Here is a 20,451-nt window from a genome sequence, read left to right as displayed (position 1 = left end):
GTAACCTCTAACAATGGAACTAACATATCCCCTGACACTACAACCCATCTACTGGTAGTAACAATTGATAACAACCTTAGCTATGATGACCATATTAATTCTACAATAAAGTCTATCCACAAAAAACTAGGCACCCTTTACAGAATCAAACCCTTCCTTACCCCTTCAGCCAGAATCACTATTGCCCAGACTCACCTGATCTCCACCCTGTTCTCTGCTTCTGTGATATATACCAATATATCTAGAAACAACCTCACCAACTTTCTACCAGTTATAATAACATAGCCAGATTTGCCACTGGTACCCCCTTTAGAACTCACCACTGTCACAACCTCAAACAACTGGGATGGTTAGAAATGCAGAACCTACTACTTTGTCAACAACTTGTTATCACCCAAAATATCCTTTATCACCCTAATAATACCCCAGTCCTTACTAATGTAATTACCCCCCTTCAAAAATCTTGCAACTCTATGCTCAGCTAACAAGATTCTAGTCTCCACTATTAAATCTAACAACAAACCTGGGGACTCACTTTTCGCCAACACAGAAGGAAAAAGCTGGAACCAGCTTCCTAGTGAACATTCATCTCTTGCTTCCACTCATGTTTTTAAAAAGCATCTTAAAGAATATCTTAAAACTCACTGGCTTTGTCCCTGCTCTAACCCTGACTGATATACCCTGACTGATATCTCTTTCCCATTTTTGCTCTCTTTACACTTCTATACTCCACTGTTCTATGTCACATACCTGTAAAAAATAAATAAAAAAATAAGACATTTTTAAATTCAATATTTTTTTTTTCTTTTTTGATTGCTCTGTCTCAGATGATTGCTCTCTGTATTTGATCTTAGCTTTAACCTACTAAGGACTCTGTATAAATTATCTGAACCTCAATGTAACAATGTGCTGTAATTTATTTTGACTATTACTGTATATTGTAATCTTTGTCACTTCTAATGCTTGGAGCTTTTCTCCCCGGGCCTCTACTGAAAATGGACATATATCCAGTTAGACTAGACCGGTCAACAAATGTAAAATAAAATAAATAAATAAATAGTAGGCACACACAATATGGGACAACCACTATGCCTATAGTTAACACCCTAACAACTGGACACTGGATGAGCCACCCAAACAAATGACATTCGTTGCCTGCAACATATACCCACAGAGAGGTCATAGGATAAACACCACAAACAGGTTTGCAGAAATGGAATACCTTTATTTGTGTACTATTACAGAGTTATATGCCATGTCATATTGCTGTTCAGACAATGACATCCATATAAACAGAGTAATGCAACTGTGAAACAGTTATACTAATACAGTAGTCTGGAAAGTTCCACAACTGTTGCTGTCCAGGCCAAGCCCTTCAAATTGTACAATAGTAAAGACAGACTGGGCCACAGGATACCACACAATCAACAGTGAGTGATGCAGGTGTATAGTCCAGCAGCTCTATCTACACTCTGTACACAATCACTAGGTGGTAAAGACTTCAGTTGACCAAATGGGATGTAACTGTTACATAACAAGGCATAACTGACACCATCACAGGCACACTGGCAAACAGAACAGTCTGTATGGCAGGAGGCAGTAGGCCTGCAGTAACCCACTTTATGTAAGTAATGTCAAGATAGGTGAACTGTATGGTACTCTACATCCAGATACCTTAAGGCAGCTCACCCCTGATACCCCCACATTTTGTAACAGCCTAGGTTATGTATGGTGCATATCCCCCTAGACTCAGTAATACAGGGCCATACACCACTGTTACATACACTGGCCTCTGGAGTGCATATGGGCACACATGTATTCTGTAGGTGAAGCCCACACATATATGGCCCCAGCCCGACCATAGGTGTGGGGGATACAACAGCAGTGGACTGCTGGCAGGAATGGCAGTGTGGTATATGTATATGTGCATATGTATCACTATCTGTATATGTGTAGACATATAATGCCCTGTATATGTATATATATATGGGTGTGTATATGCATATCTATGTACATACACACCCATCTATATATGTCAATATGTACATGTGTAATTATCTATATAGGTATCTGGATAATCATATGTACATGTATATTCGCCATATGTCCTGAACATGGGGTGTAGTCCTATCTCAGCCCCTATAGTCCCAACTTCGTAGTGCAAGGGGATGTCAGGTATGTATATCAGGTATATTAGTAGACTATTGCTACTGTAATAAGGATGTGTGGGAGGTCACATCTGCTTTTCACATGTGCGCCATTGGCTACTGACAGACATCCTAAGGACATCATAGTACAGTACCACTACAAGTACATAATGCTCCTGCGGCCTACAGCAGAGATATTGGCCAATAGATGTGGACATACTGACGCACTCTGTACAGTCCAGAGGTATACACAGAACCCCTTAATGCAGGACATATGGACCAAGCCTGACAATATGGATGCTAACAGCCATGTAGATGGGTATAACAGTGGTCAGGAAATCCTTCTACGTGGCTCATCTCATCACAAAAGGATTCTCATCCAGAAGAAAAGAGGTCATTGTTCCCCTCTACTCATCACTCATTAGACCCATTATAGAGTACAACACCCCTTTTGGTATGGACCTCACAAGACATCTACAACAACTGGAAAGACCACAGAAATACCTCACAAAGAGGATTACTGGCCTCAAACAGATGCCCTATGCAGACCGTCTCAAAAAACTACAGCTTTACTCCATCGCATATCGTCTACTCAGGGGCGATCTGTGCCTAACATACAAAGCTATGTCAAACCCAGAGCTGTTGGACATGCTCCACTTAAATAAATCCCAATCCCTCCGAGCTACACGCTCTAGGGACCTAAACCTTGTCACCACAATAAACAGAACATGCTGGAGGGATAGATTCCTGTCCCAGAGACTTCCCATACTCTGGAACAGACTACCTATCTATGTCAAACAGAGCTCCTCATTAGCACTCTTCAAGAAAAATCTTGATGATTGGATAGGAAATGGGAAATTCACCCCGGGGATCACTTCTGTGGCTCTGCTCGACAGGGGCACAGGAAAATAATTTTCTTGGGTGGCGAAAGCCAGGGTACATTTTTTGGCTAGGCTTGTATGGGCCCTAGGGCTGATAGCCTAGTACCTACCTATGAGCCTATGAACCTATTGATTCTCAGCAGTGGGATTCAAGCCCCCATCCATCAACCATAAACAATCTCTTGCAGCTACAAATAATGTTATCTTGAAGGAACTGATACTCATATTTTACTGTTACAGTACAGCTGACTGGACCTAGTTTTTCAGTTTTTAATTACCCATATGCCATGAATGCTAGGGAATGGTAGGCATTGTCAGCATGCTGATTAAATACCTCCAGCCATATCTGAGCGATGTACACAGATATAGTAAGATTCCTGTTCAGGCACGGCTGGGATATATGTCATGCAACTCTCTCACATGAGCTGCTTTCACTGTTACCTATCCTGTCTAAATCACAGTGAATCTCAGTGTCTGCTTTCTGTCTGTTTGTCTGTGTCTTATGTACTAGAATATCCTGCAGCAAAGCAGCTGCTATATGCCACTTCAGTAACTAAGAGCATTTTCAAATAATGCACAAAAGAAAGGTTAAACAGGACAAATGCACTAAAACAAATCCTTTACCACAAAATAACATTCAGCTGTCTCTCTCACATACACAACAGTCAGGTACATACATACCTGCAGTAATTATAGTGTAATTATTCACTACAATGCAGTCACACAGGTAAGATTATTGAAAGAGTGATGCAGAAAACTATAGATGAGCACAGCCTGCAAAAATCAAAGTAACACCTCAACTGAGATGGTTTACAAACTTCAGTATCTAACACATTATGTGAGAGTGGTATTCTTGTAAAATATATCACATAACATCTGGAAATATTAATAAGTGTCTCCTTGTTAGCATAAGTATACTTTCAAAAACTGTACCACTTCTGTGTTACACTGAGAGAACAGTAATCAGTTTCAAAACAACAGTCAGCTACTCGGTTTTCACTGCAAAAAAATGCAAAGATTATACCTTTATAAAATAAAAACTCTTTGCTAAACACATACAGCCTTCTGTAATTATAAAGTATAATTTGCTTCATCTCTTCACTGCTGGACTGGATGCTGTCTTCAGACACCTGACTCTTGATAACTAACTTTTTGTTCTGTACTACTGCACTTTCCACTCAGTTGTGGTTAAAGAGTTTATTGTGCCCAAAGGAAATGTTACAAACATGCACTAAATACATACCTCAAGAAAATAGACATGAGAAAGGTCTGGATTCCAAAGTGTAGAGGGTGTATTGATTGTTTTGACTGAGAAGTTGTCCGGCCTTTGGATTGTTTAATTTGTTTGGGGAATGTATGTATTTTTACATGCTGTAAAAGGCACACCTTTTGAAACTCCAGACCAAGGCAAGGATAGACTGCTGACTCACTGGGAGCAATTGGATTATGGTGTACAGTTTACGTCTTCACAGAAGTTCTTGACAATCTCTCCTATAGTTCTGCCCTGATCACGTACCTACTCAGCACAGATCCTCGTGGTGGCCAGCAGAGTAATCCAAGCTTCAGAGAGCTAAAAAAGCGACTTTACCTGACTTAAGTATATTTTTGTGGCTTTCCCACTTCTAATTACCTAGCGATTGTATTTCGCCTGCTTTGCTGATATATTGAAATTGTTTTTCTGCATATATATTGTTATTTGCACTTGAAATCTCAAACTGTTACTTTTAAATCTGTAATTGTTGCCAATTGTTTCTGTAGGCTACACACTAAAGTGCGATAGCCGATTTATAGCATTTATAGTGTCTACTGTTCTGTTTCTCCTTGTTTTCTGAAAAAAAAAAAAATATCTCTTGTTTTCCCGCCTTACTGAGCTAGAGTAGTCCAGTTTCAGAGTTGCTGATCCCTGGACTTTGTTTGTAGTTCCTGTTACTGATTCTTTGCCTAATTTGGAAGAGAGGAAGTTCCCTTGCTTACCAGTGGGAGTGGGAAGCATTGAGCTGCCTGTTGGTCCAGTTTTGTGAGGTTTCAGCCAGTAACTTGTAGTCTATTGGTCGTTTTGGGCCAGTTCCTAGCTTTTTTCAGCCCCCTGATATAAAACACGCCAAACGCGCATTTTCCAGTTTGTACCTACTCAGCACAGATCCTCGTGGTGGCCATTAGAGTAATCCAGGCTTCAGAGAGCTAAAAAAGCGACTTTACCTGATTTAAGTATATTTTTGTGGCTTTCCCACTTCTAATTACCTAGCGACTGTATTTTGCCTGCTTTGCTGATATATTGAAATTGTTTTTCTGCATATATATTGTTATTTGCACTTGAAATCTCAAATTGTTACTTTTAAATCTGTAATTGTTGCCAATTGTTTCTGTAGGCTACACACTAAAGTGCGATAGCCGATTTATAGCATTTATAGTGTCTACTGTTCTGTTTCTCCTTGTTTTCTGAAAAAAAAAAAAAAAAAAAATATCTCTTGTTTTCCCACCTTACTGAGCTAGAGTAGTCCAGTTTCAGAGTTGCTGATCCCTGGACTTTTGTTGTAGTTCCTGTTACTGATTCTTTGCCTAATTTGGAAGAGAGGAAGTTCCCTTGCTTACCAGTGGGAGTGGGAAGCATTGAGCTACCTGTTGGTCCAGTTTTGTGAGGTTTCAGCCAGTAACTTGTAGTCCATTGGTCGTTTTGGGCCAGTTCCTAGCTTTTTTCAGCCCCCTGATATAAAACACGCTAAACGCACGGTAGCGCGATTTAGCACGAAGTTGCCACTGTTGCACACAAGAGCAGCGGTGATTAAACAAGGTTAAACTATTCGGGCTACCTAAATTCCACTCTTCAAATTTTCCCTTAAAACTACCTTCCTCAAACTGTACTGCTGATCTAACCAGCGTATCCTATAACTAAAAAGTTCATCTCTACTTGATTCCCAAGTAGACTATTCGCTATCTGTAAAGCCTAGCACTTGCTCCCACAGTACTTGCACCTTGATAAAGCACTTTTATTATAGATAGTACCCCACCAGCCTAGAACCCACATCCCCCGGAGTCCTTTGTAAGTTTTTTTTATCTATTACTTCTAGTATGTCGAGGGATCAGTTGCTAGTGTCCTCTCCTGCTCAACTGGTGAACCTGGGAATATTGAGGCAATGATACAATTGCCTCATGTACACAGACAATCCTCTCCTTCTCCCACAAAACACAAATACATGCGAGAGATGCAACTATACGGCCAAACTGGAGGCTGAGCTCTCTCAACATAGGACTGGCAAGACCAGGCAGGAGGAGAAGGTAACCACACACACACACACTACATACCCAGTCACACATAGTACCATCACAACTTCAAATCATACACATAATCACACAAAGACATACTCAGAGGCTCTGATCAAAAATCTACCAAAACAGCAGAGGCCACCAAAGCAGACACCCAAACAACTACCACCTCAGGACCCAACACATGCAACACATAGACCACAGTCAGAGTGTCAAACAGTCACAGCCCTTAAGGCCAAACACAATGCCAGACACACTCGTCATTGGTGACTCCATAGTCAGACACACTGACGTCCCGCTCACCAGACTGAGTAAGGAGAAGGTCATAGTAAGCTGCCTGTCGGGTGCTAGAATCCGCCACATAACGCAAGCACTCAGGTCTCTCAACAGCAGGTACAAGTACGACTCAGTCATTGTCCACGCTGGTGTCAACGACCTGAGACGTACCTCCTTGGACTACATGAAAAGAGACATTGAGGAGCTCTCTGATTATGTAGCCCAGGCAGGTATGACCCTGACCTTGAGCAGTATCCTACCTTCACCTACAATGATGCCACAATACAGTGATAAGATGATCAGCTTTAATAATTGGCTTAAATTCTGGTGTCATTCAAAGGGGATCCAATGTCTGTCTGCCTGGAATGACATGCTTGACAAGCCACGCTGCTTCAAGAAGGGACGGCTTGCACCTGTCACCCTGGGCTTCCGGATATTGGCAAAGGCTCTTGCCACCCCATAGTGCCTTTTTAGGCAAGGCTCAAATTCTAAACCTACCACCCTAGAACACAAAAAGGAAAAAACTAAGGGTAATGCTGCTCAATGCCAGAAGTCTCAATCTCAAGATGCACGCACTCGAGGCCCTTCTCAGTATGGAGAACATCGATGTCTGTGCTGTGACAGAAACCTGGTTCAAGGCTCCTGAGAGCACCCCAGCACTATCAGGTTTCACCTCATATCATGCGTTCCGGCCCCAAAATCCGGACAACACCAAGAAAGGAGGGTGTCCATATTCATAAAGGACACCCACACCTCAAGGTTGGTGGCAACGCACGATGCATCGGAGACCATCCAGGTGCAATTAACCGTAGGCAAGACTGCTCTGCAATTTGTAGCATGTTACAGACCACCCTCTCAAACCCAGGAACCTCACATGGCCTTCCTGAAAACACTGGAGGGGATAAATGTATCTCCAAACACCATCATACTAGGTGACTTCAACTACCCTAATATAGACTGGGAACACTACTCAAGCCCAAACACTCTAGCCCAAAGGTTCCTGGAGTTCATAAACTCAAATGCCATGGAACAACTAGTCACCATCCCCACAAGAGGAGAAAACATACTTGATCTCATCATCACGAACATGGGATCACAATGTTCAACACCGGAAGTATACCCCTCACTGGTGAGATCAGATCATAAACTAATCTCGCTGGAGGTCCTTAACCACCCCCACCTGTAATAAAAAGACCACAGTGAAAAACTTCTCAAAAGCCGACTTCACACTACTAAAACTAGTGTGGTCTCCTTTAAGGCCCCTGAGCCAGTGGTAAACATTACTCAAACCGCTGAATCACTTACAAATGCCTTCTACCAGCACCTACAGGACTGCATGGATCAGGCAATCCCAAACAAAACTAAGACTCTTTGTACCAAAGGCAAGCGTCCAGTCTGGTGGACCCCAGCCATAAACAAGCTCTACAACAAAAGGAGGAAGCTACTACAAGATAGAGCAAAATCCTTGAAAGGTAAGACACCCTTGATCATTATAAGTAAAAAACTAAGAGCTCTCATAAAATCATCCAAGGCAAATTTTGAGAGAAAAATCACCAAGGACTCAAAAGACAATCATAAGGCCTTCTTTGGCTATGTTAGAAACCTAGGAGGAAACTCCCAGATATGCTCAGAATTAGTTCAAAATGATGTGAAGATTACTGAACCTACACACATTGCCAACATACTGGCTGACAGGTTCAGTGCAAACTTCTCCCCCCCCTCCCCCCCAAAAGGAGAGATATCTATACCAGAGGATTGTAGCCCCCCAAACATCTCCAACGCCCAGGTGAAAACTGCTCTCTCCAAGGCAAAAAACACAGCATCCATGGGACCGGATGGTGTCCCCGGCTGAGTACTCCATGAACTCAATGAGGAATTAAACCCACAGTTAGGACAGCTGTTTAATCTTAGCCTCACCTCAGGATACGTACCCAAGGAGTGGCGCACGGCGACTGTGGTCCCACTTCACAAGGGCGGTGCCTCCACCGACCCTGGAAATTACCGTCCCATTAGCTTGACAAGCCTTATCTGCAAAGCCATGGAGAGGATCATAATGGAACTCATAAATAAAGACATAGGGAACTTGCAGACTTTGGATCCAACCCAGTTTGGCTTTGTCAAAGGCAGATCATGCCTTTTAAACTTGGTTGACTTTTTCGAAACAGTCACCAAGGCCATTGATGAGGGAAAGGCAGTCCATACAGCCTACCTCGACCTGGCAAAGGCCTTTGACACACTACCCCACTCAGGTATCATCGAAAAACTCATCAGCTTGAATGTAAACCCATACATCACAAGATGGGTTGCAAACTGGCTAAGTGACAGAACCCACAGGGTCAGAGTTGCTGGAGCCATGTCAGACTCAAAGCCTGTTACAAGTGGTGTCCCACAGGGCTCAGTCCTGGGTCCACTCCTGTTCGGCATCTACTTTTCCGAAGTACAAGCAAACACAGGAGGGTTATGGCTGACAAAGTTTGCAGATGACTGCAAACTGGGCACCATAGTCGAAAACACATCTTATACAGATATCCTTCAGAAGGGCCTCACAGAAATGGATAACTGGTGCCAGAGCCATGGCCTAAAGTTAAACGCCAAGAAATGCATAGTCATACCCTTCGGGAAAAACAAGGTTACCCCTAGCTACCATATAAGTGGCAATCCACTGAGCACAGAAGAAGTCATCAGGGATCTGGGGACCCAGGTTGACAGTAGCCTTTCGTTTGACACTAATGTTGCTAAAGTAGTTAGGAAAACCTTCTACATTGTCCACCTGATCATGAAGGGATTCACATCTAGATCAAGGGAGGTCATAGTCCCCCTGTACTCATCACTCATTAGACCTATGATTGAGTACAATGCCCCATTCGGAATGTATCTGACCCGACACCTGCAGCAGCTGGAAAGGCCCCAAAAGTTCCTCACCAAAAGGATAAAGGGTCTCAAAAATATGTCGTATGCTGCCCGACTGAAAGAACTCCAGCTCTATTCAGTCTCATACCGCTTGCTCAGAGGTGACCTGTGCCTGACATATAAGGCCATGTCAAACCCAGATTTGATGAATATGCTCCACCTCAAAAAATCCAGATCCCTCAAAACCACAAGGGCGGGAGACTTAAATCTTGACACGGTTATAAATAGAACGTGCTGGAGGGACAGATTCATCACCCAGAGACTCCCTATGCTGTGGAACAAAATCCCGGTGCATGTGAGGCAGAGCACCTCGCTGGCCTTGTTCAAGAGGAATCTTGACCAATGGATGGGAGATCGCAGATATACCCCAGGGATTACTTCAGTGTCACTGCTTGACAGAGGCACAGCAAAATAATAGGAATACAAATGAAGAGCTGGCTTAGAGTGAAGCAAGCAGTTAACTTCTGTGTGATATCCAATTTCCAAAGACAACACTTCGGTGCAATGGTAAAAAGATAACTCTTCGATGCAATAGTGAACAGATAACTTCTTTATTTGTACCAAACTATTTCAGACAAGCGCTTTCGCTAAAACTAGCTTCCTCAGGTCTATATGAAATAACACAATCAAAATGACTGCTATATATACACAGGTCTCACTATCAATTAAATTAAATGAATCATCTCATTTTACATTTAAAAGGGAAATACTCAAAAGTATATGTCATGTATATCAAACATATTTGTTCTGACAAATTCTTACGAGCATATGTACACACAAGATTAAAAACAATGCATTGATATAAAGTAATAAAAATACTTAATAAATGGATATCTATGCATGTACTTATATCTGTGTATGTGTATATTGATATAATACATTTCTGATGGTGTCTTATAACTCATATATGTAAGTCAACAATAATATGTAACAATAATATATAACATATAACATATGATAAAAAAGTCCCTTCTATTCGATCCCACATATTAAAAAATATATATAATACAAAAAATATAAAAAATATAAAAAATATATATGTTATATGAAAATATATATGTGTATAGTATATAATGAAGAGTAGTGTATTGAAAATGCGTACCTAAAGAAGGTAGTAAACATATAAATTTAATATAATATGGATATAATATCTGAATGCAATAACTTTTGTTAAAATCAATATATGGATAAAACCATTAAAATATTCTAGTATTAATAATCTAGTATTAATAAATATGAAAAAGTGCTAAGTGTAGCCCTATTTCAATTTAAAATGCATTTTGTGTGAGTACTCATAATAACATGTCTAGGACATGCTAAGAAATGTAATCAAAATTCATCAAATATTTTCATATAAGTGTGTACATGTTTGCTTATATCTACATGTACATCATGTTGTGCGATACACCTTATTTAATTTTCCTTCTCTTTCTTAATCTTGGTTTTATAGATACTCTTTCATTCAAGCCTGAACCATGGTCTGCCCTTAAGCGTATGATCCAATCATTCTCTCTATCTTCGGTATGGTTATTAATATCTCCTCCTCTCACATTGATGGGTATAACTTCCAATACTCTAAAGAGAAAATTATGTGATGGGTCATTGTCAATCACATGTTTAGCTAGGGCATTATTAAGTGACCCTTTCCTTATGTTATAAATGTGTTCTCTAATCCGATCCCTAAATTTGCGGTTAGTTTTGCCTACATAAAAGCTGGTATATACTTGGCATACCGCAAGATACACTATATTGCAGGTCATACAATCAGCTATGGTGGTTGTCTTAAAATTCTTACCTGTATCAGGGTGTATAAAAGTTGAATTAGTATCTATATATGTGCAGAAATTACATTTACCACATGGTAATGTAATTTCTGCACATATATAGATACTAATTCAACTTTTATACACCCTGATACAGGTAAGAATTTTAAGACAACCACCATAGCTGATTGTATGACCTGCAATATAGTGTATCTTGCGGTATGCCAAGTATATACCAGCTTTTATGTAGGCAAAACTAACCGCAAATTTAGGGATCGGATTAGAGAACACATTTATAACATAAGGAAAGGGTCACTTAATAATGCCCTAGCTAAACATGTGATTGACAATGACCCATCACATAATTTTCTCTTTAGAGTATTGGAAGTTATACCCATCAATGTGAGAGGAGGAGATATTAATAACCATACCGAAGATAGAGAGAATGATTGGATCATACGCTTAAGGGCAGACCATGGTTCAGGCTTGAATGAAAGAGTATCTATAAAACCAAGATTAAGAAAGAGAAGGAAAATTAAATAAGGTGTATCGCACAACATGATGTACATGTAGATATAAGCAAACATGTACACACTTATATGAAAATATTTGATGAATTTTGATTACATTTCTTAGCATGTCCTAGACATGTTATTATGAGTACTCACAAAAAATGCATTTTAAATTGAAATAGGGCTACACTTAGCACTTTTTCATATTTATTAATACTAGATTATTAATACTAGAATATTTTAATGGTTTTATCCATATATTGATTTTAACAAAAGTTATTGCATTCGTATTATTATATCCATATTATATTAAATTTATATGTTTACTACCTTCTTTAGGTACGCATTTTCAATACACTACTCTTCATTATATACTATACACATATATATTTTCATATAACATATATATTTTTTATATTTTTTATATTTTTTGTATTATATATATTTTTTAATATGTGGGATCGAATAGAAGGGACTTTTTTATCATGTTATATGTTATATATTATTGTAACATATTATTGTTGACTTACATATATGAGTTATAAGACACCATCAGAAATGTATTATATCAATATACACATACACAGATATAAGTACATGCATAGATATCCATTTATTAAGTATTTTTATTACTTTATATCAATGCATTGTTTTTAATCTTGTGTGTACATATGCTCGTAAGAATTTGTCAGAACAAATATGTTTGATATACATGACATATACTTTTGAGTATTTCCCTTTTAAATGTAAAATGAGATGATTCATTTAATTTAATTGATAGTGAGACCTGTGTATATATAGCAGTCATTTTGATTGTGTTATTTCATATAGACCTGAGGAAGCTATTTTTAGTGAAAGCGCTTGTCTGAAATTGTTTGGTACAAATAAAGAAGTTATCTGTTCACTATTGCATCGAAGAGTTATCTTTTTACCATTGCACCGAAGTGTTGTCTTTGGAAATTGGATATCACACAGAAGTTAACTGCTTGCTTCGCTCTAAGCCAGCTCTTCATTTGTAGTTTTTACTTTATTGTCGTTTGGCTAGTGAGTGTTCATTCGTAGAGGTGACTGATTCTTCATTTAAAATAATAGGAATAGTTTTATTCAAACTAAAGGGGTGGCGAAAGCCACATAACTATGGGCTAGGCTTATAAATGCCCTTGGGCAGATAGCCTAGTATGAACCTATGAACCTATGAACATCACAGGCTGTGAGACCCTGAACTTCAACAAAACCTAGCAAAGCTACAACTAGAAATAAAGGACACTGGAAGCAAACGGAAATAAACTGTACTAAAAATCTGCATATTTTGTGGTGTGGTCTGAAATTCCTGGACTGGATTATTGAATCACCTCAGGTCTCATCAGTGAATTAAAGTAGAGATCATTACTGGATTAGGGGTTATGACAACATACTTCCTTATCTGACTGACTGGCTCTCTGTCAGTTTGTATCTCTCGCTCTCTCTATTTATCAGTCTATCTATCTGTCTATTTATCTGTCTATTTATCTGTCTATCTATCTGTCTATCTATCTATCTATCTATCTATCTATCTATCTATCTATCTATCTGTCTATCTTTATCTATCTATCTAGCTATTGATATACTGAAAACAAATAATAGTAATATTTTTCATCAGTATGTTTTATGTGCTGATTACACATTCATACTTTGTAGGAAAGTCCTAACTAATGCCCTTAAGATTATGAGTTTCATGCAGCTCCGCATATCATGAGCTACTAGCTGTAAAACAAGAGAACCATCTGGTTTACAAAGGTATCAACCCATGCACAACTTTATAATGCAAACAGTCAGAGACTGTATACGCAAAGGTTAATTTACACATGGAGAACATGGCTGCAACATACTTCTCAACTGGCCAGATTTTTGCCTCATATTTTTGGCCTGTTCTTTAGAAAATGTGTTTTTCCTGGTAAATGACTGAAGATTGAAGTCACTAAATAATGGCATATATTTGCATTTCAGACATTGCAACCTTCAGGAAATGCATGCTAATACAAACCCTATTATTGTAACAACTTTCTAAGTTCATAAGAGCGATATTTAAAATCTGTCCCTAGTTTTGGGCCTTTGTCCCTCCATTATTTTCGGCTTTGCTTAGATTTCTTGCACTAAAAGGTTGAGAGGTATGAGCTGCAATGCCTTTCCAAACTATTTAACACATTTTACAGAATGATGTAAGCATAAGAATATTTACATAATTACTATAAATGATGCTTTGCTTTTGCAGAGTCACAGTCCTCAAATAGTATGCAACACAAAGCCAACCATTACGAGACAATTTGATTTACATTGTATTAGTGAGTCTGAAGGAAGGAAATCACTACCCATAACTATAAACAGTAGATTTACACATAGATAACTGTTTAGAAGGCTTTCACTGTAATCCCAAAAGAAGCTGTCAGGAGACAAGCTGCTCAAAATATTTCAGTGTTTTGACTTCTGTATTCAAGTAACACTGTTTTATTAGTTCCAGTTTACTGGAATATATTCTTACTCTGGCAAATATGTATAGTTACTCTGGCAGATCCTGTAGCATATTCAGATAATTTCACATTTGCCAAGTCTCTCCTGCAATTGATAGTCATGGTGCATTTTCTTTGTTTGTGGGTTGTTGCATAGCACCAGCATTTTTTAATGGAACCTTTTCCAAATTAAAATTTCTGATGTATTCTACATAAAATATGGTAGCATTTTATCTTGTTAAGTCTGAATTAATTTCAGCTGCACTTACATGGGACCTTGTAAGCAAACATTTTTGGTAATCAGTTTTGTTTATGAGAAAATGTTTCATTACTGCACCTTAACATTGCTTGTAACATGGAAGGAAGACCATTTTGATAGTCTGTGAGTATGGTATATGCTTCTGGGTGCTCTGAGCAGGTGGGGCTGTTTGTTTTCTCTTTACTAGCAACTAAGTTGAAGCACTGTCTATACACGGATATTAAATCATTCTTAAACGGAGCTAACTGAAAACCAGTTTTTGTCAGTCCAATGAGATGATGATTAATATGCTAAGAGACAAGTCTTTTTCAATGTATAATGGTGAACCACTAAGCCAATAATTTCCACAGTTCTGTTTAATGTTGATTTAACAAAGACTGCTATTTCTCTTTGGCACTTGCATATTCTTTGATATATTAACTGTTGTTTTAAAACAGTTAAGCAAATTGTTAGAAGCATTTCATAACAATAAACACTTGGGTAGACCTACCATTCTTTGAAGCATTCATCTTGTAAATAAAGTATGGCACAGCCATTGAGGCCTGCCCAATGGCATGATGGGAGGGGACACTGGCTTGAATGATGACTTGCTGAAGCAGATGACTAAGGAGCTGATAAGCATATTTCAAGAAAACCCGAGCATTATTCTAAATCATTCAACAGGGATTTACAAAGAGGATAAAATGTAATATGCAATGACAGACTAACATAGAGTCATACAGACAGTATGTTGCTTGAGGTGTCAAGGGTTCAGTTTTCACAGATCTCCATTATGAATAAGCTGGGATTCATATACATTGTACAGTGCAGAGCTAAAAGTAACCAAGAGAATGGTGTAGGGATCTAAGACAATATGTGTATTTTTTAGCTGTAACCACCCCATAACAAAACATACTTCTTAGAATTAATTATGAACAGGTACGCAACACTCATCTATGAATCTCAGCCAAAGTCTTTTAATTGGCAGTGGCACACTATAACCTAATGCTAAGAGCTGGTACTAATGGCAGAGCAAGGAGTGTTAGGTTCAACAACTTCTCTATTTCTTTGTTTTTCAAAAGCGAAATTTCTAATGTAACACCAAAGAAAAATAACCATAGGCTCTTAAGTTGCAATAATCACTTCTAAGTAAAAAGTGAGTTACAGACTTTTTAAGGATCACATATTGTATAAAAGGTATTTGTTGAATTGAAATAATTGAGCAAATATTCAGCATATTAATTGTAAAGAATCATATACTTGCATTTGCCATGAAATTCCAAGGTCATCCATTTATATTAGCGATAGAATTACAACTTCAGCTGAAGATCAGCAGTTAATATTTCTACAATACTAACTACAAATGCAGCAGGCACACATCTACACTAAGAGGACATGTAAAAATTAGTACAAAATGAACGTCTGAAATACACACACACACACACACACACACACACACACACACACACCATATATATCATTGTACAAAAATGCAATTGTAAAGGTATTACTACAACACATGTATAGTAAGAATATTTTCATGTAGGACTTTTATATGAGACAAGTAATTCCCAGGTGATCAATAAATCAATGAATGGGCTTTACTACATACAAAACAAAATTAGACCAGCGGACTGTGGCAAAAAACAATATTTAATGTTAGGTGCTGCAAACATATAATAGTACAGGAGAAAGAAACAGACCAGTTTTGGCTTAGTAAATCACATAGCCTTCATCAGTGTATAAAACATGAATGAACTCACTCCTTATATAGTCAAATGATAACAACATGTGACTGATTAAAGGTGCTCATTTAATCCAGGTGCAAACAAACCGCCCAGCTTAATAATCCATTTTTTTCTCTTTTTTATTCAACATCTCATGCCAGCCTGACTTATTGGATCTCATGCCCAAAATCCGATCAATAATTATAAAGTTGAAAGAAGTATTTTTATGTACTGTAGTATGTTTATACAGGGCATTGATAATTCTTTGATGTTTGATATCACAAAAGTGCTCAAAAATCCTAAATTTCACCAGCTGGGATGTTTGCCCAATGTAGAAAGCTAAACAATTGCAGGTAGCCAAGTATATCACCCAATCTGCATGGCAATTGGCAAAAAAAGAAATGTTATATACCTGGCTAGTGTTTTTACTGCTAAAGCACCTAGTCTTCATGACCTTTGGACAGTAAGAGCAATGACCATAGGGAAAGCACCCTAAGACTGGATCCCCCATAAGTATAGTTTGAGAACACTCTTTCTTATAATTGGGCCCATGTTTGTAATGATTAAAGTAAGAAGCCAAATTCTTACCCTTCCTAAAGGGAAAGTGGCATCTGCGCTCCAATAATCCAGAAAATCTGGTATCTGCCAACAGGATGTTCCAATGATGCTGGACACTGTCCATCAATGCCCCAGTATTCCTACCAAATGTAGTAACAAAGCGTATGATGGATTCCCCATCATCAACCTTATTTTTATATTGGAGAAGGCTTTCCCTGTCAATGGTGTCCACCCTGTTTTTGGCTTGGAGGACATATCCTGCCTTATAACACCTGTTCCTGAATCTAGATGTGAGATCATCTCTGAAATGCTGATATGTACTATTGTCCGAGCATATACGTTGGGACCTTACCAAGCTGCATTAGTTTTGAGCAATATTTTTATTTCTTTTGGTATTTGATGGCTTGTACTCCTGTTGATTTCAGGTTATTAGGACAGGAATTTGTTATTATAGCAAATAGGTTCATTTCTTTCCACACTAATTGAAGGGGCAATGGTCAACTTATTGTGTGGATTGTATAGTTCACCACTTATGGTGGACTAATAACTATTGAGTAAACTTTGGTGGAACAGTTATTGCTTAGCTTATAGTAATTTGAACTTTTGCTATATAACGAATATTGTCTGTTTTTATGGAAGTGCTTTTTATGCCTTTGCTATTGTTTAATAATTTGTTTCGAATTTGGGGCACTGTTAGGACCTGATTGAGCTGTATCAGTTTTGAGCTACAACACCCATTAGTCTAGTGTACGATGTTTATATTTCTTTCTATTTTTGCGGAATTAAGACAGGATATTGCTATAACAGTAGGTTGTCTTAGTCCTTTTTACACTAATTGAAGGGGCAATTGCCCTGTATTATATTGTGTGGCCTTTATAGGTTATTAATTATGGAGGAATATTGACTAAGTTTGCTAATTAGGGGGATAACAGCTAGTCCCTCTGTCCATAATAGCCGGGATATTGCTATATATGTTCAATGGAATTTGGGGGCCTGTTCGACCAAGCATTCGTAATATTGTGCTCTACACTTATTGGTTTGGAATAATATTTTAATTTTGTAGGTGTTTGTGTTTCATACTACCACCATATATGCTAACTAGTCTGCCTTATTATCTTTGCTTTACAGCATTTTAATAAGATAAAGGTTATTGGGTTTACCTGGCAATGTGTCAACTGTTATATAAGTTTTGCACAGCCATTTAGTGGACACTAGCTATAACTTTTGTTAATGATTGGAGGTATCTTGATTCCGCATTTGACTGGATTTACAGCTATAATTGTTGTGACTTTGATGATCTCAGCACTGTTGGAGCAATTGCTTCTTTTACAGGGGCTGATATTGGCCATTTGATTGATATACTACCTTTTTGCCAGGGATTGGACTCAGCACTGTAGACTATATGTGGCTTTATAATCAGATATTTTATATCTGTCTTTCAATATGGACTCAGCACTGTTGAATTTGGTTTAGTTTCTCCTGACAGGGGCTGATATTGTCCGTATGTTTGATCCATTTGATGTTGATTCAATACTTTATATTGGTTTACATGGACTGATATTGTCCGATTCCTTTTGGGTTAAAATTTTGACATTTTTAAATGAGGTGGGTCTATTGTAGGCTTTTTATATTTTGATTTGGAGGTTTTGGCAGGTTGGTTGAACCATTTGGTAACATATTGGTAATATTTGGCTTGGATCGATTGCTGGGTTTTGTCCAATATTTTGGCTGTGGTGTATTATCTGTATTGGATCTATACTTGATTTAATATTACTATTGTTGTAATGCTCTGGTTTCCAATATTATAATAGATTAATTCTATTTTGACTTTGGCTTTTTCATTTTGCTGGTTTTAGAGGATTGGGTTTTTTTCCCTAATGGAGATATCTAATATATTACGGGGGCTTGCCACCGATCGTGAGGATTTAGCCATTTTTGGGCTGGGGATAACCAACCAATCTGGGAATGGGACTATGTTACCAACTATGGAGTATAGTTGTGAAACACTTTTTACAAAGCTTAATAAGCACATGAGGTTACTTCAAAGTAATGTCTGGCACTATAAGCTCTTTAAAGCATATATTACCAAGGGTATCACGCCCAGGGGCTTAAGAGTTCGTGCATAGCCTCTGATTAATAGTAATAACCTGAAACAACTAGGCTGGCTGGAATTCCAAAACCTTCTGCTCATCACACCCAAAACAACATTGCCAAAAAATACTGTACAAAAAATCACCACCAAACACAGAAACTAACTTTACCACTTTTAATAATCTTAACTCCTTCTCTTCTTCTAGGAAAACTTCTAAAAAAATAAACAAGTCCAAACTTGGCTAACTTGACTTTCTTTTTCTAGCACAGTAGGTGAAAGTGAATCAGGAACTCTACCAACTATAACACTAATTAAATCTCTGCCTCAAACTTCAAAAATAAAAACACTAAACTGAAACCACTGAAACTGGTTCTGCACTAACCCAAAAACCCGACTAAACTCCCTCCCAGCTCTCATTACTACCCCCCCCTACACTCTCTTACTTGACTATCTACTATACATTCTCTCCCTTTTTCCTGAAAGTTTGCTTAAATCTTAATTATCCTTTCATTTTTTTTTTTTTTTACTTTTTTCTTACTTTCTCCTCTTCCTCCACCTTCTTTCTTTTATAGCTCCTGAAGTCTTTTTTTAATATAGGAAATGATATCTCTTCCTACTCTTGTAAATAGTTTTGTATACTTTTTTTTTATTGTCTCTCCATTTATCCTGGATTTTTTCTTGTTGTTTATTTCAATGTATTGTTTTTTGTATATCTTGTTCCCGTGGAGTTTCCCTCTCTAAATAAAAATAAAAAAAAATAATCCCTGAAGCACTATAATAATTCAGAGGATACTCTTATGAAACAGTGGGCAGAAGCCCAACATAAGGCTTCCATGAATTTCGTTGAAATTCTTGCTGGATATTATGACAGGACGATTGATAGTGATATTGGGACTATTACCAAGATGTGTGAGAGTATTAAGGTTTTTGAGGGTCAACCCACATATAATTCTTGTCTCAAAAAACTTAGTCAGGACCTTATGAGTCTTGAAGAACAATTGAAGGACAGAAAGAAAAAGAAACTCCTTCGTGATTTGGTGGATTATGATAGGGGGATCCCTTCACTAGAGACAGGGATAAACTTGTCCGTTTTTCACAACCCTATAGAAATTCCTCAAAGAGAAAACATCCCAGGTCTATACTCAAGAAATTATCAATTTCCAGCATTGATACCTCGGGGGAGGATTCATCCTCGGGTTTTAAGCCTGATATATCAGGCCCCATGGGTTCCCCAGCATTGAAGAGAAGGAAATCCAGTACCCCTTTAGATTTAAACAAAGGGGGTGGGTAGAAAACACAGACCAGGTGGACAATATGGAGGGGCTGCTACAAATGTTTGTACGGAAACAATAAACCAAAATGTTTTGAATATTTCATCATATTCCCTTTCTCCTTTGGAGATTGGCATTCTGAATAAAGGATTGTCTTTCATACCTGGCTTTTTTGTGTCTGAGGACAGTTTTGTAAACGATGTTGCAGCATTTTGTAGGAATCTTGATTTGAAGTTATTTTTTCAGGGAAGAGAAACTTTGGATGCTCGGGAACAGATATCAAATCTACATTTATGCCACAGATGCACCACAGTGTTCTCATGTTC

This window comes from Protopterus annectens, chromosome 3.part1 (assembly GCF_019279795.1).
Source record: "Protopterus annectens isolate FY-2018-M chromosome 3.part1, PAN1.0, whole genome shotgun sequence".
NCBI lineage: Eukaryota > Metazoa > Chordata > Ceratodontiformes > Protopteridae > Protopterus > Protopterus annectens.
The sequence above is the reverse complement of the archived record's forward strand: the minus strand, read 5'-3'. Positions refer to the sequence as shown.